We start from the raw sequence: 23,787 nt of genomic DNA on the forward strand, positions 1-23,787 counted from the left end.
TCCACTTATATATGTTATTGTTGCACCACCTTGTGGTCATTTCAAGCAGTTGCAATGTGCTACTATTAAAGTGTAGCTAAAGGCAAAACTTTTTTTGTTTTGTTTTAGATATGGAGGAGAGGCGTTAGAACACCTGTTAGTGTTTATTGCTGTGTGTGCAGTCTACCGCTGAACTGGGAGTACAAGATTGTTTATATGAAATTGTAATCCCCCCCCCCGTTTTATTGCTTGAACTAGATGGACTTGTGTCCATTTTTCAACCAGACTAACTGTGTTATCATTGAAAGTGAAAGAAAAAGGAAAAAAAAAAAAAAATCACATTTTGGGAGGACTCCAAACAATAATAGTGGGGAATGTTCCAATGGGGACACTAGTTCTGGTGACATCCTGGGATTACCAAAGAAAAAACCAACACAAAAACACTGACAGTGTTTATAATAAATAATAAAGTGGACCCGTGCCACAGCTCCAAGATGGCATCAAAGCAGGAGGTGGCAGATACCCACTCCCAGACCATGAAGCATCCTTGGAAGACAATACATCAGCATCAGAGGATAAATTGGATTGTCCAGCAATTCAAAAATATTATGCAATGCTCCTCACTAAAACACAACGTTGACAGTATGTACTCACACTTACAGAAAAAGCATGAACAAAACATGGCAAGCCTCTGCTGCAATCTGCCAAGCATCCATCAATGCCTAGACTCTGCTGAGACCACCCTTATCTCTAATACCAACAATATATTACGGTGATATGGACACATTGCATGGGGATCACAATTGCTGCAATAGTATTAGACTGAGGCATATCTGCGGCCACAGGCCATAGTAACTTAGTTGAATAAAGACACCAGTCCATCCACTTCAACCTGGGTGAGTGTGTGTGTCTACAATTATCTCTATCCCTGTTCACTGCATCTCATTAAAATGCTCATCTATTATATTATTTATTTAAGGTACACATATAGCGCCATCGATTTACACATACATCGCACACTCACATTGGTCCCTACCCTCAATAAACCCACAATCCAAGGTCCCCAACTGAGATTCATACACTAGGGCCAATTTTGGAGAGAAGCTAATTAACCTATAACACGTCTTTGGAGTGTGGGAGGAAACCAAAGTACTCGGAGGAAACCCAAGCAGGCACAGGGAGGACATGCAAACTCCAGGCAGGTAGTGTAGTGGTTGGAAATAGTTTGTGCAATCTTTACTATTCTTCTAGGTAACCCTGTCAGGGACCCTACTAAATTGTAGAGTTCATGGAACCCTTGGCACTCAATGCCAAATCTTCCAAGCCTCCTATGTCAGTAGTAGGATTCATTTCTTTAGGGAAAAAAATAATAATAAATTGTGCAAAAACCTTGGTATGAAGGCACGGTGGACCTGTCCTTTTATTTATTTAATTTCAGGTTCTTTTTCATAGCACTGTCAATTTGTGCAGCACTTTACATATATATTGCATGCAGTCACATCAGTCCCTGCCTTCAAGAAGCTTCCAAATCTAAAAAGGCTGCCAACTCACATCCATACATAAACATACGAGGGCCAATTTAGGCAGGATCCAATTAACCTACCAGCATGTCTTTGGAGTGTGGGAGGAAACCAGAGTACCTGGAGGAAATCCATGCAGGCACAGGGAGAACATGCAAACTCCAGGCAGGTAGTGTCATGGTTGGGATTCGAACCGACAAGCCTAGTGCTGATAAGGGGAAGTGCTAACCACTTGGTCACTGTGCAAAGTTCATGGTGAACTTTGGCTTGGTCGCAAGGCACTGCTGCACCCTCTCACAGGGATACGGCATGAAAAAAAATAAATAAATAAATAAATAAATAAATAAACCACATCTCTAAATGATGCTACTCCTCTCATCTCTGTCAGGCGAACTGAAAGAACCACCAACCTTAAATTTTTCCAAGGACATACCAACATTCCTCCAAAGCACTTCTGCTGGAACACCTGGGGCTTGAGCCCTGGCCGGACATTCCTGCTTCACAGCTTTAAAGGCTATCCATCACAGATCAGTGACCGTCCCATCTAAATGGCAGCAGCAACCCTCTACACCACCGCAGCGTTCTTGAGTTGTACTTCTAGTGTGGAAACCTTCAAAAGTAGACAGGCAATATTCCTTGGTGCCTTAAGTTAGATGCATTACCACTTTGAATTTTTTTTTCACTTTCTCTAAAGGTTAACTATTCTATTTAGGATATACAGTATAGATATATATAGAACTGGAATGTGCACGCAAGAATGAGGACTTCACTGTACTAGTCAGTGGGAGCGCTAGACACCGTTGAGTGAGCATGTGTACTATGTGTCTGTCTGTGTCTGTCTCATTCAAAACTACTGAGAAAGTAGAGCAACAAATCTGCATCAAATTTTGCATTAACATTCCTCCGCCCCACGGACACGATTTGGATGATTCAGAAGGCTTTTGGGAATGATGCAATGAGTGCAGGGTAAATCAAAGTGTGGCAAAAATGCTTCAAAGATTGCAAATCCATTGAAAATGATCAATGTTCTGGAAGGCCTGCAACAAGCAGAACACCTGAGAATGTTGAACGTGTACAGGCTGCAAACAACTAAGATCAGCGCCCGGCAGTGCAAGAACTAAAAGCTGGTCCGGGGATTATAAAAACTACTGTGTCCAAGATTTTGACGCAGGATTTTGTGGAAGAGATGCTGGGAGAACGGTGTGAGGTCTCAAGGTGCCTACTTTGAAAAGGGACTATGGAGTCACTGATCTATGTACATTTCTTGTATCTTATTCAATAAATGTCTCTATTTTTTATATTATATGGCTGGATATTTTCCAGACAAAAAACACATACATGATTGTTGCATCTGTCCATGCATTATCACCTATTTACAGGTCTTTATTTTATTCTAATCCATAACTTGCCCTAGCCCTGGGCATTTCCACTTGTAGAGGCTTCCTCATAAATGCCTGGTATTTGGCATGCCGTTAGCAAGGATTAATTTGACAGCTACAATTAGAACCTAATGTGCCTGGTATCACTACCCTATGTACCGTTTTCCACATTGGCACTGCAGAGTTCCATATTGGTCTGCGGAATTTTCACATAACACTGGAGATGAGCTTCAAAGTATCCTACCCTAAAGTGGCTCTTGCCAGACTTGCTTTCTTTCCTTAGATCAGCTGCTAGAATTTGGTGACATTGATAGCTAGACATGCCATATCCTAGCTCATCCATCTCCCCATTTCTAAACCTTATGTGTAAGCCTGGCATGGCACCTACTGATAAATTCTGAACACAGTCTCTATATACATCAGTTTTTCTTTTTGTCCTCAACACCCCCCCAAATATTTGATCACCCCCTTATCTTAGCAAACATCTGCCTAACTATAATCAATTAACTGCTCTTGCATTCATTTTGGATAAATTGGAAGACTTCACTGGGGTTTTTGTCTTTGACACCCATAAATGATACCAAACACAGGTCCTACATATTCTTCTCTCACTCAAACTTCATAAACATTCCCATCATTTCCAGATGCCAGATCTCTGGCTTCCAGTTCCTGTAAATTCTTGGGCTGTCTTGCATCAACTGCACATTTAAGATCTCCCCAGAGTGACTCAATTATATTGATTTTAGGAGACTGAGATGGCCACTCCAGAACCAATGACAGGTTGACTTGGCCTTGTGTTTTGGATCGTTGTCACATTGGAATGTCCAAGTACGTCCCATGCGCAGCTTCCTGGCTGATGAATGCAAATTTTCCTCCAGTATTTTTTGATAACATACTGCATTCATCTTCCCAAAAATTTTGACGAAATTTTCTGTGCCTTTGTAGCTCACACATACCCAAAACATCAGGGGTCCACCTCAGTGTTTTACAGTAGGAATGGTGTACCTTTCATCATAGGCCTTGTTGACTCCTCTCCAAATGTAGCGTTTATGGTTGTGGTCAAAAAGCTTAAATTTGGTCTCATCACTCCAAATGACTTTGTGCCAGAAGGTTTGAGGCTTGTCCCTGTGCTGTTTGGCGTATTGTAAGTGGGATAATTTGTAGCATTTGCTTAGTAATGGCTTTCATCTAGCGACTCGACCATGCAGACCATCTTTCTTCAAGTGCCTCCTTATTGTGCATCTTGAAACAGCCACACCACATGTTTTCAGAGTCTTGTATTTCCCCTAAGGTTAATTGTGTTTTTTTTTCTTTGCATCCCGAACAATTTTCGTGGCAGTTGAGGCTAGTTGGTCTACCTCACCGTGGTTTGGTTTCAAAAGAACCCATCATTTTCCACTTCTTTATTAGAGTTTGAACACTGCTGATTGGTTGAAATAAATGCCAAAATAAATAATATCCAAGGGTGGTTACAGATTTCCTCTATATGTGATGGATCAGACACAATAGTCTAAGTTGGTGAAGTAAAATTAGAAAAATATATACTTAAAACTATTTTTTAGAAATAAAAAAAATGATAATTGGCATGTGATGTGTGTATGTATTCACCCCCTTTGTTATGAAACCCATAAAAAGCTCTGGTGCAACCAAATACCTTCAGAAGTCACATAATTAGTTAAATGATGTCCACCTGTGTGCAATCTAAGTGTCACATGATCCGTCATTACATATACACACACCTTTTTGAAAGGCCCCAGAGGCTGCAACACCTAAGCAAGAGGCACCACTAACCAAACACTGCCATGAAAACCAAGGAACTCTGCAAACAAGTAACAATGTTGTTGAGTAGTACAAGTCAGGGTTAGGTTATAAAAAAAAAAAAATATCCAAATCTTTGATGATCCCTTGGAGCGCCATCAAATCTATCATAACCAAATGGAAAGAACATGGCACAACAGTAAACCTGGCAAAAGATGGCTGCACACCAAAACTCACAGACCAGGCAAGGAGGGAATTAATCAGAGAGGAAGCACAGAGACCTAAGGTAACCCTGGGAGGAGTTGAAGAGTTCCACAGCAGAGACTGGAGTATCTGTACATAGGACGACAATAAGCCATACACTCCATAGAGTTCTTTAGAAATAATTTTTCCACCTTCACAGAGTTTAGAGAAAATTCCCATGCTAAATGCAAATCCTCTTTCAACATGAACAGCCCATTTACCTTTAGTAAATCAAACCCATAGGTCTAGGATTTGGTCAGACCACTTTCCCCTCTTCTTTTCACTCGTGTTCCTTAATCCAAAGCCAATTTTCACATTTCCATATGAGTGAGACTTTGCTCACGGATGTCAGTGCTGGGTAGGCTATTAGCGCTACTATTATAATTTTTCTAGTCGATTACACCAGACTCCACTCCCTCTTCTGTCAAGGAAATATGAGGAAGGAGGAAGAAGAAAGGAGGACATCAAAATGACTAAATACATGCTTTAGAACAATTACATAACTCAAGATGACACTCTTCTCCAAAAACTATTACAGAAATGGATGGAATTGTTGCAACTACTGGACCAAGGCTCCCTAAGATGCAAATAATATTTCCACTAATTCCTATTACAGGTGTCATTTATTTATAAAACATTTGCCATACTTAAAAATAATCGACCATGGGACACCTTGTTAAAGTGATAACATTTATAATTCAAAATCAATCAACATAAATTTGCCTTATTCACAGAACATAGGTTACCCTATATCCCCAGCCCTAAAATCTATTTTCCTCATCTTGTCATAATACACTCACTTTGGGGATTGTAAAAATTTCCCCTGAGGATCAACATTTCCTTCAACGCCATTTTTCATTCTCCATACTTGGCAGGTAAGATACCCTCAGACCTTGAGCTATATCCCATTACACCAGAAAACCATCCTAGGACTTAAAGTGGAACTCAACTCTTCATATCAACATTGATTACGCTTGATTTTAGGTTGGGCAACGCATTGACACCTTTTCAGCCACTGTGCTACCTGCTGGGTGTTCAATGTGCTCCTGTACCTTTAAGGAGGAATGGGCTCCCTCCAGTCCATCTGCCTTGATCCATCTCATCAGAATGCATGTGCTTCCACTGTGGAGCCTCTTATAATTTAGTCTAGGACAGGGATATGCAATTAGCAGACCTCCAGCTGTTGCAAAACTACAAGTCCCATCATGCCTCTGAGTGTCATGTTTATGGCTGTCAGAGTCTTGCAATGCCTCATGAGACTTGTAGTTCTGCAACAGCCGGAGGTCCACCAATTGCATATCCCTGGTCTAGGACTACAGATACCAGGGTGCCTTTGCTGGGCTCTGTAGCTTACGCATGCATTTGCAAATTTGTGCAACTAAACCCGTTTTAAACGCATACTGTTAGACAAGTTAATCTGGTTGGTCGCACGTTGGTCGGTAAGTAGAGCTTGAAATTCTCCTTGGATTTTTTTCCTTGGTCACCTTTTTGTTACTTCCTGGTTTCTTGCCTAGGTAAAATTATATTATACATCCCAAGAGTCTTCAGGAGGGGAGGGGAGGAGGTTTCTTTCAGCTTAGCACACTCTCACGCATGCATGATTGAGCCAAGGGCAGATGGATTCTAGTAAGTAAATGCTAGATGAATCATTTGCCCTTACTCAAGATGGCCACTGCCAGAAAGGTTAGGTGGTTGCTTTTCATAGTGATTTTTATACAAAATAAACAGACAAGGATGGATGGGGAAGTTTAATTTAAATATTAAAAATGAATTAAAATAGTGGTTTTGGTTTGTGGTGCTCGGATACAGTGTAGTTCTGCTTTAAAAAGAGTGGCCCTGACTCCAGCACTCATGGTTTGGCAAGGTGGTAAACTTTAAAATAATAGTTTTGCCTTGCTTTCTTTAGCTCAAACAGTACTGACTGCCCTTCCCCATACCCTCTTTGCACATAGTAGATCAGCTTCACAGCCTCGACTGCCACTTCAACAAATCTCAAACTGTAGGCAACCATGAATAAAAGACAATTTTACCTGTTTTTTCATAACTTAGTGCCACCATACACATTACAATCTGATAATACAATGCCTGTACAATTAATCTTAGATTTACCAAAATGCTGTAATGAGGATCTAAACTATCCAATAAATCTGTATTTAATCAGGCAGACTCTTACATACTTTATGGTAGATCTAAAGGAGATTGTATAATCAGTTAGTAACATGTATGGAGAGCTTTACACGGATAAACTCCTTGGTCAGACCCCATAGAGTACATCTCTATCTTTCAGCCTCCCTCCACTATCAAATGTGAAAACTAATCTGTAATCGTTCTAATATATTGGCTCCATGACCTTCAACATGGGCAACCCAGAATTCCTCCTAGGGTTAAACATATACATTCTTGATCTGAAATTCTTAGCGGCCATCCCCCCAGATACATATCACTAAAGGCTGGGAATGCGCAACAGTTGATGTCCTTTGCACCCTTTGACTTTGAAGTGTCTCACTGTGCTATTTTCAACTTTGTTTTTGCATGTTACATAACAAGGCATTCCTAACTGGACCTCTCACTCGTTTTGAGACATTGTTTTTTTTTTTTATTTACTAAAGATGGAGATTGCAAAATCAGGCTCACCTCTACATAGAAACCAACCAAACTAACCTCAGCTTGTTCAATTAAGCTTTGGCAATAAAACCCAGAAGCCAATTGGTTTCTATGCAGAACTGAGCCTGATTTTGAACTCTCCAGCTTTCGTACATAAACCTGTGTGTGTGAGCTTTAGTAGAGACAAATCCATACAATCTCACTTCTGTGCAGCTTGCAGAAATGTCCCTCCCAAGCTGTACTATATGATCGAATAGGAACACAAACTCAAATTTAATCTCATGGATTCCAATGTGCTTAAAAAGTGGTTGTAAACCCACAAAAAAATAAAAATAAAATAAATACTAGCTCATTATGAAATACTCACCTCTAATCGAAGCCCCCCCGTAGCAGTCCCCATATACCGCTCCGGGAATTACTTCCTGGTATCGCCAGCTCCAGCGCTGTGATTGGCTGGAGCCATGATTATGTCAGTTCCGCGTGCCGGCAATGGCACACTAGCTAAAGCAATGGCACGAATGTGCCGATGACATCGGCACACGCTGATACAGGGCGTATAAATAAATAAATAAATACTTACTGGCCAGATCCCCAAATGAAAAAAGAAGAAAGCAAGCCTAAAAAGAAAACTAAATGTAGCTACTACATCTAAGAATTGGTAAACTGCAATATGAAGGTTGCTTTTGGGTTTAAATACTGCTTTAACCATATGAGGACCAGGCCTATTCTGACACTTTTCTCCTACATGTACACTTCTGTACTTTTTGCTAGAAAATTACTTAAAACCCCCAAAACATTATATTGCTCATAAAGCAGAGGCCCTAGAGAACTACGGTATTTGGGCAGCGTATTTTTCAAACGCTATTGTTTTGGAAAAAATACACTTTACAGAATTAAAATGCACAAAAACACAATATAGTACCCCACTTGTAACCATTTAGATTTACAGGAGGTCTGGTGCTAGAATTATTGCTCTCGATCTGACCATATCCCTTGGGCTGGAGCATCCCCCCGCCATTACATCTTAGTGTCCACCTGTGTTATAGGAGTCATCTTAGTTGTCCCATAAAGAGGCGTATGTGTCTCCCATGGTTGAGGAGCAGGATCTTTCAGTCTATGAATAGTGTAGGACCCACCAATAATGGGGGACTTTGACACAGTAGTGGGTTTAGGCACTATAGGGCCATATGGTGTGATCAAATCCTAATTTTTGCTGAATATGATCAGGTGCTTTAAATAGCCTTGCAGGACTTAAATGTCAATTTTGTATGTGTGTGCTTTAACCTTTTGTTGTAATTGCATATACTTTCACTACTCCTGCTTTTGGTCTACTGGGCCCTTTCCATATTGTGGCTTAGGGAATCATCCACAGGGAAACCATCACACTGCCTGATGTAGTTATGCAAGGCAGGTGCTACTTTACCTGTTGCAAATGCATTTCTCAAGTTATTGATATGCGCAACAAAACACCACCAATTGGCAAGGATGCCTGAAGTACACTCTACCATTCCTCCTGCCCTGGTGGGGCAATAATCAAATGTCAACCTCTCAAAGTCCAGTGAGCATTTGGAGTAGGGCCTTAACAGGTGCTCACAGGGGGCAAAGGCCTTATCCGCCATAAACAAACCTGGTAGAGCAGGACCAGTAGTTCTTGACAGTGAACAGCTCTCTGGAAGATCAAGTCCCTTTTCACACAGCATAAATATGCTAGTGTCCAAGCTGCTCCCATAGGACTTAGTGGCAATGCAAGTAAAGAAATAACTGGAATACAATTGGTTCTTCTCGGACTGATGACAAGGGCCTGGAGGTAAAGATTCTATAGAGAAGCACTACAGGAGCACACTGACAACTACAACTCTGAAAGCTGATAAAGTGAAATCCGCTTAGATCTTGGAGGTGCTGAGCCCTTCAAAAAGGGGATGCAATCTACTAAGATCAATGAAACCCACCCTACACCCAAGATCATAGGAGTTCCACACAATAGGGGTGCAAGGAAAAAACACTAGACCGAAAAACAGGAAATATCCAAAGTGTAAGGACTACCCTGAGAGAGTACTGGTCCCAATTTAGGTGTAGGACAGGACCAGTTGGTCCCAGCTGACCTAACAAGTTAGAAGGACCCTTAGAAAAAGGACAGACACAGAGAGGCACCTGGCGCAATTGATGCACTCACACCCCAGGACTGAAAAACTCTGAGATAGAGGGTACAGCCAAATAAAGAAGCATGGTATTAAAGAGGGGGTAAACCCTGATGAGTTTACTTCTTTCATTCCCTGCAAAGGTAAAGCATAATGGACTACTATGCATTGCATAGTAGTCCATTATGTGTCACTTACCTGACACAGGAGCCAGCGATGTCACCGCTGTCCCCTGTAGTCCGGCGCATCCATCTTCTCGGTGGGTCTCGCCGCTCCGCCGCTGTCATTCGGCGAAGTCGCGATGACGTCACTCCCGCCCATGCGCACCGCCACACGTGGCATATCGCCGTTGACGGCGGCACGCTCAGTGCGCCTACGTGCCGCTGTCTACGGCGCATAGACACAGCAGTGCCTGTCTTTCGGTAAATATCTCCTAATCCGTGTAGGTTTAGGAGATATTTCTTGGACCTACAGGTAAGCCTTAATCTAGGCTTACCTGTAGGTCAAAGCGTGTTGTAAGGGTTTACAACCACTTTAACATGATGTTATGACCACAAAAGGGAATTAGCCTGAGAGGCTAAGGGGGTGCTCTGCATCTGAATGCACGCACACAATGCACCCAGAAAGGTTCTGCAAAAAAACGTAAACACCTTTTGGGACCAAACTAATAAAACAATTAACGAATGCCCTCTCAAAGGAGAACAATACCCACACACTCACAGGTGGGGCCCATGTCTGCATTTAGGTATAATCCACAGTGAAAAGGTCATTGCAGTGTTAGGAGCTTCTGAAAGCCTTAGAACATCCTTAATAAGTATCCTCAAAAAGGTCACAAATGACCTTGTGAAATTCCAAGGGGCCAGCAGAAGACTGCAAGTCCCCAAAAGCAGCATACTGAGAAGTATAAACTTTTGGGCCTCTGAAGCTCAGAAAGTCACCGCCCCTGCATCCCAGCCCGTGCAAATTGAGTAACAAAGTCTGAGGGACTGCTGTAATGGTCCCTGATAGCATGATAGGGGCCTAGCCCTTACCTATGAAGCGGAAGGAGACATTCATGCTGAAAACGAAACCACATGATTATTAGACTCCAGAAAGGGGCCACTGGAACTCTGAGGAAAGCAAGTAGATATCCCTGGAACCACTAGAAAACTATCCTCTGGGATTACCTGAAAAAGCATGGGTTTTCCTTACTGTATCCGAGGAGCATACATTTTGCTTATGGAGGCACCACAAATAAGCGGAAAAAGAGGAAAATTAGGAACTTAGAGGGTCCAGGTCTGTCTTGTGCTTATGCTGTAAGAACAAAGTCTATAGCCCCCAGTATAACTGCAATACACCCAACCACCCACCTTGAGGAATAAAAACACACCAGCCCTTGGAGCCTTCTCGATCGTCTCTCGGGTGCTGCCGCCGCCATCTTGGGTATGGGAATCAGGAAGTGGAGCCTTGCGGCTTCATTTCCCAGTTCCCTACTGCGCATGCCCGAGTCGCGCTGCGCAATAAGGATGGTCCCCACTGTCTGGGATCCGTGTGTTTCCCAGCAGACAGCGGGGGACCCGCGGGAAGTGGCGTAAATATCCGCAGATTCTGAGGATATCTATGCCGGAAGTGGGTGCAGATACCTGTATTGTACAGGTATCTGCACCCCCCCCCCCTAAAAGGGGCCAATTGTGGCGCCGGAGGGGGGGTTCCAATGAGCGGAAGCTCCGCTTTAACACTTTGTGACTGATGCAGGTGTCAGCCCTGGAGCAATTATTCCAATGCAGGACCTCAGGACCTCATTATGAAAGGCAAGGCACGCTTCCATGTGGAGGCAAGTGGCATAACTCCCATCACACCATCACCATGTGCAATCCAGCAGCCAGGAAAATAAACCATATCCGGGCCTGCACCCCTTTTTACCATAAAACATCTGCCAAACTCTCTAAAAGAGAAAGTGAGGGTGCCCTAATGGAAGCAACATCGGCCTTAACCAAAAATCACTTCCAAGATCTGAAAATCCATGCGGCCACATCCGATACTACTAGATCAGAAGTAGTAGAGCTCCTGCCCCTGTCTTACTGTGTGACCTGTGTTTTTTTTTTTTTTTATATAAATCAATTTTTCTTTAAGACAAATTCCAACAAATATAAAACTCTTTTCAGTAATATACACCACACTAACCCCACCACCCAGAAAACACACCGGGTCCTTGATTATGTCCTCATCAAAAGTGAGAAAGAAATAAAACAAAAATTAAAAAAAAGGAACCCCTCCCAATTTCACCCCACCAGATGCATCCCACAGACTATCCGATCCATAACGCAGCATTACCCCCATGAGGGTTTAACCCATCCCCATTTCTGAGGAGTAATACAGCCATCCTGCCCATGTACCTTTAACCCTTTCATGACTAAGCCTATTTTTTGGCATTTGGTGTTTACAAGTTAAAATCCATATTTTTTGCTAGAAAATTACTTGGAACCCCCAAACATTTATATATATATATTTTAGCAGAGACTCTAGAGCAGTGATGGCGAACCTCGGCACTCCAGATGTTTTGGAACTACATTTCCCATGATGCTCATGCACTCTGCATTATAGTTGAGCATCATGGGAAATGTAGTTCCAAAACATCTGGGGTGCCAAGGTTTGCCATCACTGCTCTAGAGAATAAAACGGCGATTGTTGCAATATTTTATGTCACACGGTATTTGCGCAGCGGTGTTTTAAACGCAACTTTTTGGGAAAAGGGACACTTTCGTGAATTAAAAAAAAAAATAAAAAATAAAAACAGTAAAATTAGCCCAATTGTTTTGCATAATGTGAAAGATAATGTTACGTCGAGTAAATAGATACCAAACATGTCACACTTTATAATTGCACGCACTCGTGGATTGACGACAAAGTACGGTACCTAAAAATCTCAATAGGCGACGCTTAAAATTTTTTTTTACGGTTACCGGGTTAGCGTTACAGAGGAGGTCTAGTGCTAGAATTATTGCTCTCGCTCTGACGATCGCGGCGATACCTCACATGTGTGATTTAAACACAGTTTACATATGCAGGCGCGACTTCCGTATGCGTTTCCTTTGCTTCGCAAGCTCGCGGGGACGGCGGGCGCTTTAAACATTTTTTTCACTTATTTTAAAATGAATAAATTGTTTTAAATTTTTTTTTATAAAATTTGATCACTTTTCTTGCTATCACAAGGAATGTAAACATCCCTTGTGACAGTAATAAGTGGTGACAGGTACTCTTTATGGAGGGATGGGGGGGTCTAAAAGACCCCCCCATCCCTCCTTTACACTTCAATGTATTCAGATTGCCGAAAACTGCGATTCTGAATACTGTATATATTTGTTTAAACCGGCGCCATTGGCAGCCGAGTAAACGGGAAGTGACGTCATGACGTCGCTTCCGTGTTTACTATTAGGATACTGGAACGAAGCCGATTACGGCTTCGTTCCAGTTCCTCCCCAGCAGCCGGAGGCAACGGATGTTGAATCGGTGCCCCCGAACGAGCGGGAGCACTGGTAACAGCAACGGGAGGGGGTGACGTCCCCTCCCGCTCCTCCGGCATAACAGCCAAGCGGCTTTTAGCCACTTCGCTTGTTATGACTGGATAGCCAATCGCCTGCTGGAAAAAACGGTACCGGGATGATGCCTGCAGGTGCGGGCATCATCCCGGTATACCCCCCGGAAGCCGAGTACGCACATCTGCGTACACGTCGGCGGGAAGGTGTTAAACATTTATACTGTTGATCTTTAACCATATTCAAATCCATTATAGTGGGACATCCAGACTGTTTCCAAAATCTAGGTATCAATATTTTGGCTGCTTTTAGCAAAATGGGGAGTAACGCTTCTCTTATAAAACCTAGGAGATGATGGCATCCCATGAAAAAAAAAAAAATATGTAATTGAGAGAATTCTATAGGACTAATGCCGCATACACACGATCAGACTATCCGGCGGATTTAGTCTGGCAGACAAACCGCCATAAAGTCCGCCGGACTGTCCGAACGAGCGGACCTGCCCACACACGGGACTTTTCCGGTGGACTATCCACCGTACTTTTGAAATAAACGGACTTGCCCACACACACACACACACACAGAGAAAAGTCCGTTCATTTTGAGGATGCTGGGACTGTAAAATCATAATGGGCGGGGACATCACCCGACGATGTCCCTATATAAGTCGCCGCACAGAAGAACAGAAGGCGGCAAAGACAGCGGCGACAGCGGCAATAAAAGACCGGGCCACCGGTTGTAAAAGAGCTTGAAGAAGGCGCAGAGGCGCGGCAAGAAGAACCGAAGAGGGGGACAAGACCCCCGAAGTCGGAAGAAGACCCCCGGACGGCTGCTAAGAAGAAAGCCGGGCTCCTCTAGTAGTAAAAGAGCTAGCAACAGAGCAAAAGATAGCGGAGAAGTCCGGCAAGAAGACCCCCCAAGACGGAAGAAGACACCTGGAGCTGTGTAATAAACTATTTTTAACCCTTGTGTGTTGTGTTTTATTTACATTTTTTTCACAGGTGAATGGGTAGGGGTACATTGTACCCCATACTCATTCACATAGGGTGGGGGGCCGGTATCCGGGGGCCCCCTTATGAAAGGGGGCTCCCGGATTCCGATAAGCCCCCCGCAGACCCCGACAACTAATGGCCAGGGTTGTCGGGAAGAGGCCCTTGTCCTCATCAACATGGGGACAAGGTGCTTTGGAGTGGGGGAGGCCGCGTAAGAAAGAGGTTAAGAGGTCTTGCTTAGTAAGCAAGAGGTTAAGCAGAATATGAGCTTATAATGATCTATACGTGAGACAAAAAGGGGGACACCTGTAGAGAAAAAAAAAAAAAAAAGATGGAGGCAGGATTTTGGAACGAAAAAAAAAAAAAAAAATTGGCCCCAAGTATCACAAATGGTATGTTTTTCTTTTTTTATTATTTTGGTATTTTTACATTAAAATTAGTCTACAATACATTATGTTTGTAGAATATGCAGTCTTTTACAGAGGACAGTGACTTTAATAAGGTCAAAAGGACCGAGACCAGAAGTACCTACCATGTTATTGTTGTGCTATCTGTCTCACTTCACAAGTGCTTAAAGCTGCTATTTAAAAGTTGTCATCTTTCCAGGACTATTTCCAGAATTAGAGGAAAGGTCACAATAATTGTTCCTGGCACAAACCCAGATTACACTATACCTAAACTTAAGCTTGTCGTACACTAATAGATGATGTGGTTTTTCTTGCCACTGAAGAAAAAATATTTTACACATAGTGCAACAATATGTTTACAGAGCTGCACCTATATACATCAGAATACTGGGTGTTACATGTAAATACATACACATTTAATAGGAACGCAACGACCCAAATAAAGGCCAAAGAAACAATTATGTGAAGAGACATTCAGATTTCTGTGATGCAAGAATCTTCAGTACAATTCATGAAACAACAGAGTTCAAAAAATAAAATTCAGAGTCAGTGAAACAATCAGCCATCCACCGATCCAGTGTAGTTTTCTTGAAAAGCCGACCACACACTTTGTGCCCTCCACCACAGACAACAATGGCCTCTTACCAAATGAAGTGAATCCCCATAACAAACACCATGTTCATCAATGACAATCCAGGCATCCACCCATGGTGAAAGGACTCCAGCTGCAGTCTCCATGCTTGGACCAGACAGCATCCATACTCAGAGGGGAACAGACGCTGCACATGCGTTAAAACCACCAAATAATGTATTTCTTTTTTTAAAACACGACATACTTACAGAGATAAAAGCACATGAAACAACAAATCGTGCCTCGCCAATGTCCATCCTATGGGCGTAATAACGTCACAGGTTAAGCCCAATATGTTTGGCTGTCAAGCAGCATCATCAGGGGAACAGGAGCACATGGGAACAAGGGAATAATTGCATATAAAAACATCCAACATGGTAGTTTTACCCAAGTTTACCAAGCCTGCCCAAAAAATGGTTTGAATCAGTATCCAACCATCTATGGCCGGCTTTAGTTAACAGATTCCCCCATCTGCATAAGGAAGTGAACCCCCCAGGGCCATTTTAATCTCAAAGGAGCTCCTGACTGTTGGCAGAATACAATCATCAGTTGCTGTAGTCGATTCGCTGCAGCCGCTGATCGAGTAAAGCTTTCCAACTCGTCAACCAAAATGATCTACATCAGTCGAACAGGGATGGCCACACAATCAAAATGTAAGCATCACGGCTGTAGCATATGTACACCTCTAGCCATTGCCTTTGCAACTTAATGTGGTTCTTCATGCAGAAAGTTGCCCCCCCCCCCCCAGTCCACCCTTATATTTACCGGAGCCTGATCTCTATCCAGCAATGTGCACAAGAGCAGAGGTAAGAACAGAGGTTCTCTCTGCTCTCTCCCTCCCCATTGGCTCCCGTTGCTGTCAATTACAGCCAGTGACTAGGGACCAGGAAGTAGGGCAGAGTCATGCTCTCTGTGTCAATAGATGCAGACAGCAAAGATTGGGAGCAAGACCCCACAAGTGCCTCCCATAACAAGCATTTTGCTATGGAGGCACCTGGAGCGCTAGTAGGAGGACCAATAAGAGGAGGATCAGGGCTGCACAGAGCAGGCATGTTTACTATTTTAAAAGAAAAAAAAAAAACGTTTAGAATCACTTTAAGCAAGACAAGTTGAAAGCTAGTAAAAAGGTGGCTCAACAGTGTGTTTTTACTGCCCCCCCCCCCCCCCCCCCCAACAAGAAGTGTAAGCGTGCCCTAAGTTTGCTGTTCATATGCAAGCAGTACACTTTATAACCAAAGAAACTAACACTTGATACAAAGTAGAGCTGCACAATTAATCGTAAAAAAATCGTGATCTCGATTCACCCCCTCTGACATCTCTCCTGCAGAGGTTGCCAATTCTTTCATATAAACAAGTGGAGAGACTATCTGCTCACTCAGCTGTCAAAAGAAAACATCCTGGCAGTCTGCCAAGTTTTTTTTTCAACATTGTGACTAAGCTTCCTTCTTAGATCAAAGGGATAGAACTTCTGTGTAAATAAATAGGGCAGACTACCAAGTTTTCAACATGCAGAAAGTTTAACCACTTAAAGTCTAAATCTTTTTCTGACACGTCTTTCTTAAGTTAAGAATCAATATTTTTGCTAGAAAATTACTTGGAACTCCCAAACATATATATTTTAGCAGAGACCCTAGGGAATAAAATGGCAATTGCTGCAATATTTTATATGTCACACTGTATTTGCCCAGCAGTCTTTCAAATGCAATTTTTGGGAAAAAAAAAAATTCACTTCAATTATATAAAAAAAAAAGAAAAGAAAAAAAAAAACGCCACACCAAACAGTAAAGTTAGCCCAATTTTTTTTTTTTTTGTTTTAAATGTGAAAGATGATGTTATGTTATTAATCATGATCTATCTTCTAAGTAAAAAAATTGTGATTCTGATTTTAGCCAGAATCATGCAGCTCTAATACAAAGCAGTCACAGCCGACTAGAGTGGCACGATTGTTAAAGTGTTACTAAACCCAGTATTATGACAATAGTTAATCCGCTGCCTGCTCCCCCCAGCTTATAAATCTTCTTTTTACATTACAATACTGCCACTGTATACCTTTTTGGATGATCTGTATACCACGTGTACATGATAAACTGCAGTGTCTCCAGTGCTGAGAGTTCAGGTAGGACAAGATTTCCACTGCAGCCTGTATACACACCCCCAATGTGCGATGTCGATATTATGTGACCTGACCAGTTCTTAGAACAAGTAAATGTTCTCTACAGCATAAAAGACACAACTGATGCTTGCGATCGATCGGATTTTCCGCATAGCGTCTGAAGTTTGTGCCGAAGGGAATGTACCTGGATTTTGTCTTGCATACAAATGGTACACAATTGTCAGCCAACAAATGTAGTAATGTAGCGACGTACTACGAGTCGATAAAGAGGAAGTTCAATCCTCAGGCGCCACCCTTTTGGCTCCTCCTGCTAATTTCATGTTAGTAGAAGTTTAACGAGTGTTGATTCCCACTTTTCAGTTCGTTTCTGAACGGCCGCTCGTCAACCAGATATGTTGTGGAATCAGAGGCGATCACCTGTTATTATTGGCCTTGGCGTTATTGCTTTGACCCAAGTCATGTCTAGGAACAGGAGGATGAGGATCTTGGACCAAAAATTGGTTGCTTTATTATATCGTGACCAATTATGTCATATGCTTTGCTGCGGGAGCTCCAGGAGAATAATCCAGATGATTTTCAGAATTATCTCCCGATGATGGACCTTTGCTTTCACCAACTCTTGGCATTGTTGATCCCCTATGTTAAGAAGCGGGACACATGCATGAGGCTTTTATTTTATTTTTTGGTTGAATAATGGATTTGATTTGGTATATTTTCTCTATTTTTGGATGCATAGAATTCACTTTGTGGTTAAATTCTATTGGCAGATAGCATGTCTAAATTTCTTGTGCAGTAAAATAAATAAATAAATAATTGTGGAGAATAATACTTGCTAATAATAATGCTATGTGTTTTACTTGAAATAACAGTTTGGTTGTAGGCAGTTACATTTAAAAATAAATAAATAATAATAATAATAATAATAATAATAATAATAATTCAACGTAAAATTAACAAGGGACACCAACATACTTATATTTTTGATCTTAAAAACTACGGGATAATGGTATGATGTGGTGTGGTGGTGGTGGAGCATAATATTATTGATACTTGATATCACTAGAAAATAAAAGCCTTTTAAAATACATTTGGCGGAACTCCATCAGTATCACCAGCAAAACAGCTTAATTATTATCCCATTAAAGAAGAGAATGTGCGCTGCATTTCAAGATTTCATAATTTGCCGCGCCGTGAATATAACAAGACCGACCTCTTCTGGCCCGTCCTTGCTTCGGAGCATGCGTGTTTGTACTTTGGACTTTTGTCCGACGGACTTGTATACACACGCTCGGAAAATTTGACAACAAATCGCTATCCGCGGAAAATTTTAAAGCCTGCCATCCAACACGTGTCTGCGGAAAATCTGACAATTGTCCAATGGAGCATACAAAACGGTCATGTTTATGAGGCTTTAGAAGTGATCTGTTACTGAAAAGCTGCATGGGTGGGCTGGAACAGTTCTCCACTGACCAGATCCAGACACCTTCATAGAAGAAAAAGATATAAATAAATAATAAACCTTTCCCCACTATTTCCCAGGTCACCGCAAATATGCTGCATGCTCTGAATGACATTTGAATTTACTGCATAAACAATTCTTAAGCAGGTGCCACGTTAATTTCAGCCCAGCAAACCTAACTTGACAGTATTTAAAGTGGCTATAAGCGCAAACATTTTTCACCTTAAATGTAGTCCCTGCATTAAGGAGGGGGAAAAAAAAAAAAAAACCCCACGCTCCACTACCTGTTTTACTTCCTCCTGTCCCTAAACACTTACCCGACTCCTCTCACTGCTCCACCACTGCCCTAGCTCTGAGGAAGGGGGTGCGTCCCCGAAACACATTAGCTGTACCCAGTGTTCTGTGCATGTCCACGCACTGTTTATGACCTTTTGTCAGCTGCATTTTGTGAGTACTCATTTTTATACAAAAATTTATTAAATTATCTGGTAATGCACTAGGTGTACGCGCCTACCATTTCTGTTTTTCTTGAAGCAGACAGTGCTGGCAGGGGACTGCCAAAAATGAAGCAAGGGACCCCTCTGTGCAATATCATTGCACAAAGCAGGCAAGTCTATTTTTTTTTTAAGGATTTGTTTGCCCTATGTATACATTCATGCACATGTGAGAACACAATGTGGTAATATCAGGGTCATTTTTAACCCATGTTAAACAAAAAAAAAAAAACACAGCAATGCAGGACACAGAATATGTGCATACTGGTAACAGTGCTATGCATGTCATTTACCATACACTGAATAGGAACTATACTCCCCTTCACTCCATGGCTGTGGTGTATCAAGTGGTTGTAAACCCACTTAAAACAAAAAAACAAACAAAAACAAACAGCAAACACACACACACACACACACACACACACACACACACACACACACACACCACCTGCAAGACAAAGGCATAATGAGCTAGTATGCATAACATACTAGCTCATTATGCAATACTCACCTGAGATCGAAAGCCCTCGCTCCGATACCCATACACTGCTCCGGCGGCCAACATCACTCCCGGGGTTACTTGCGGGTATTGCAGCTCTGGCGCTGTAATTGGCCGGAGCCGTGATGACATCACTCCCACGCATGTGCGCGGTAACAGCACATACATTCAGTTTGTGTCAGTGCGCATGTGCCAATGACATCGGCACATGCAAATACAGGGGATATCTCCTAAACGATGCAGGTTTAGAAGATATCCCGGGTAGCTACAGGTAAGCCTTATTATAGGCTTACCTGTAGCACAAAGTGATCTGTAAGGGTTTACAACCAATTTAAGCTCCTTCACTGGCTGCTAACATCTTCAGCTGGTGTTCTTCTGGTTTCCATCAGCCAAGATGATGTCACTCTCATGCATACACATCTAAGATGCCAAAATTTTACATGGAGCTGCATGTGTGCAGCTCAGTGTACAGCGTGAACAGGCAGGTAAGAAACGGATGCAGAAAAGGCTTTGTATGTCTCTTCTGTATTAAAAATCCTGCTTTTGCTCCGCTTCTCCACCTCAGACACCGTCATGAATATGCTGTCGAACCCATAGGGATTATCCTAACGAGCATTCTACCTCTGAGATGTACCGGCGCACAAGTCCACCACCTCTACACCAACATCTACTTCTCTATGCAAATCTATTCTCAGCAGCCCTTTCGCTCTTCCTTGACCTCCCCCTTCTGTTTCTTAGTACACTTTCCCCTCTGATTCACTTCTCCGCTTCTTCCCCTTTTCCTCTTCCTTCCTTCCCTTTCCTTTTTCTGACTTGGTTTTCTCTTTTTACTCTCTAAAACCTACATATGTAATTTTTTTTTTTATTATGAACATCAAGGCTTATAAACCAGAATCATACCTTGTTACAGAAAATGGTCTTTCACTCCAGCTCAATACTACTAGAGAACAGGAGTCAAGCTGTGGGCGATAGCCATTGGGCTGACTCTCTACACATGTGTCTATTTGCGACTGTCCCTGGATCATGATTTCTCATGTTGTTCACTCCGTTTTCTGTGAAATAATCACAATAAAAATATTTTCAATTCTAAACATTTTTTACACGCTCAAGTTCCACTTTAAAGCAAGTCAAGTGGGAATGGCCCAAAATGAACACTTTTCCTCTATTTGTTGCAATGTAGTCTACCAATAATAGCAAATGTGTTTAAACTAAGCTTATTACACAGCGTTCTGGGCATGTTGGGGACACATTTAAGGGTACCATATATTTACTAAAGTTGACCATCACATGTATAGATAAAGTATATAATTATTAATTCAAAAGTACATCCCATAAAAGTTGGCATACATAAACACTCCAGGAGTGTGGCTATTGGCAGTAGAAAATATCTTGGGATCGGTGGGAGTAAACAATGCCCCATCGCTGGTGTCAGTGGGGAGGAATAGCGCTCCCATCGCTGGTGCCAGTGGGGAGGAATAGCGCTCCCATCGCTGGTGTCAGTGGGGAGGAATAGCGCTCCCATCGCTGGTGTCAGTGGGGAGGAATAGCGCTCCCATCGCTGGTGTCAGTTGGGAGGAATAGCGCTCCCATCGCTGGTGTCAGTTGGGAGGAATAGCGCTCCCATCGCTGGTGTCAGTTGGGAGGATAAGTCCTTTTAACAGAGGGAAGAATAGTTCCAAAGGCCAGATAGAGATAAGCAAAGGGCCACATGCGGCCCCCGGTCCACAGTCTGGAGACCACTGCCATATATTAGAAAGCAAACATGCTTGTTGTAGTAACATTTCATATATTGGGAGAAGGGCAATTTTAGATTTTCCATTTCTCAATAAACAGTGAGAAAATATTTACCAAGGTTTAGACATTTTTGTAGGTTTTTCAACTAGGTCTACATGCTAAACTGGTGAAGAAACCACCAATAGGTCAGGGAAAGTGAATGAAGCCCTTATTTTTCCTAAACAATATTTCATGCCTGCAAAGCCCTGTTATTAAAATGAAAATGACATTTATGAAAATGAACAAACACCTGCAGTGGGGTCTTTGCACATTGTTTACTGAATGTTAAAAGTGTGATGCCCTTGGTCAATGAGCAAAGGGAAAAAATAAATATATATTAAATAGGGATGCACCGAAATTTCGGCCGCCGAAACATATCGGCCGAAAATGCCCTTTTCGGCAATTTGCCGAAAGGAAAAAACGGCCGATAATTGAGCCGAAAATGGGGCGGGGCCTGGGACGGAACTCCGCCCCCGTCCCGCCCCTGGTGCCTCCCATGATGGGGGTGAATAGCGCAGGACTGATGCAGCCAGCGATGCCCCTGTGCAGTGAAGAGAGCCGCCTGGTTGAATAGAGCGCCGGGAACGTCACAGCTTTAATTTCAATAGCTGTGTGTTCCCCGTCGCGCGCCGTCACACACAGCCCCTCCCCCTTGTCCGGGGTTACTTTGATAGACAGATCACCTGTCCAGATTGGACGGGTGATCTGTCTATCAAAGTGCCTGGACAAGGGGGAGGGGCTGTGTGTGACGGTGCGCGACAGGGAACACACAGTTATTGAAATTAAAGCTGTGATGTTCTCGGCGCTCTATTCAACCAGGCGGCTCTCTTCACTGCACAGGGGCATCGCTGGCTGCATCAGAGGAAGGAGATTTTCACAGCATTGCCACATATTGATAAGATTATTTACATTAGACTGATGTGTTTATCTAAGAATACTATTGATAAGAGCGGACATTCCCTGTAAGTAAACACAGGATCACCTCCCAGAATTACACCTACAACTGGGGATGCACCAAGACAGTAAGTACTCGCTGATTACCTGGCTGCATCACAGGGGGCAACACTGGCTGCATCACAGGGGGCAACACTGGCTGCATCACTGGGGGCAACACTGGCTGCATCACTGGGGGCAACACTGGCTGCATCACCTGGGGGCAACACTGGCTGCTTCACCTGGGGGCAACACTGGCTGCTTCACCTGGGGGCAACACTGGCTGCATCACCTTAGGCAACACTGGCTGCACTTATCTCTTTTATCAGGTCGCCAGCCTCTGACCACCTCCTGTACTGTGTCGCCAGCCTCTGACCACCTCCTGTACTGTGTCGCCAGCCTCTGACCACCTCCTGTACCGTGTCGCCAGCCTCTGACCACCTCCTGTACCGTGTCGCCAGCCTCTGACCACCTCCTGTACCGTGTCGCCAGCCTCTGACCACCTCCTGTACCGTGTCGCCAGCCTCTGACCACCTCCTGTACCGTGTCGCCAGCCTCTGACCACCTCCTGTACCGTGTCGCCAGCCTCTGACCACCTCCTGTACCGTGTCGCCAGCCTCTGACCACCTCCTGTACCGTGTCGCCAGCCTCTGACCACCTCCTGTACCGTGTCGCCAGCCTCTGACCACCTCCTGTACCGTGTCGCCAGCCTCTGACCACCTCCTGTACCGTGTCGCCAGCCTCTGACCTCCTCCTGTACCGTGTCCCCAGCCTCTGACCACCTCCTGTACCATGTTCCCAGTCTCTGACCACCTCCTGTACCATGTCCCCAGTCTCTGACCACCTCCTGTACCATGTCCCCAGTCTCTGACCACCTCCTGTACCATGTCCCCAGTCTCTGACCATCTCCTGTATAAAAATATTTTTTGAAAACAGTCATTTTTGGTATCGGTGCTGTTTCGGTATCGGTTTCGGTTTTCGGCCTAGTGTATTTTTCATTTTCGGTATCGGTTTCGGCACCAAAAAACCCATTCGGTGCATCCCTAATATTAAATAATAATTATTATAGGCCATAAGTTACCCAAACCAACATTTTGAAGTAATGGTTGGGAGAATGTAAATAAATATATATACACATACACACATATACACACACGCACACACACGCACACACACGCACACACACGCACACACACGCACGCTTTTGAGGCCAACTCCCCATCTGAATCCCAAAAGTATGCTGCTCTCTGACCTGTTACCTTATGGGTCAGGAATGTTTAGCTGTGTTTTTTTTTTTTTTAGCCCAGTCAGAAGGAAATATATAAAAGATTTAAAAGTAATACTAGGAAA

General features: G+C 43.1%; 1 protein-coding gene across 2 annotated transcripts in view; it reads right to left on the reverse strand.

Moving 5' to 3' along the window:
• The window catches only part of LOC143927855 (6-phosphofructo-2-kinase/fructose-2,6-bisphosphatase 4-like), a 189,278-nt gene that overhangs the window by 117,037 nt on the left and 48,454 nt on the right, over positions 1-23,787 (reverse strand). Inside the window, exon 1 of one of the 2 annotated variants that reach the window (XM_077452285.1) lies at positions 1,910-2,083. The exons of the other annotated variant lie outside the window; for it this stretch is intronic. The gene's annotated coding sequence lies outside the window, so the exon portion shown is untranslated. Of the gene's footprint in view, positions 1-1,909; positions 2,084-23,787 lie in introns of those variants that run through there. 2 annotated transcript variants of the gene reach the window in all.

The sequence above is a fragment of the Lithobates pipiens genome, unplaced genomic scaffold, assembly GCF_037356315.1.
Source record: "Lithobates pipiens isolate NorthernLeopardFrog02 unplaced genomic scaffold, aLitPip1_a1.2 Scaffold_23, whole genome shotgun sequence".
Lineage (NCBI taxonomy): Eukaryota > Metazoa > Chordata > Amphibia > Anura > Ranidae > Lithobates > Lithobates pipiens.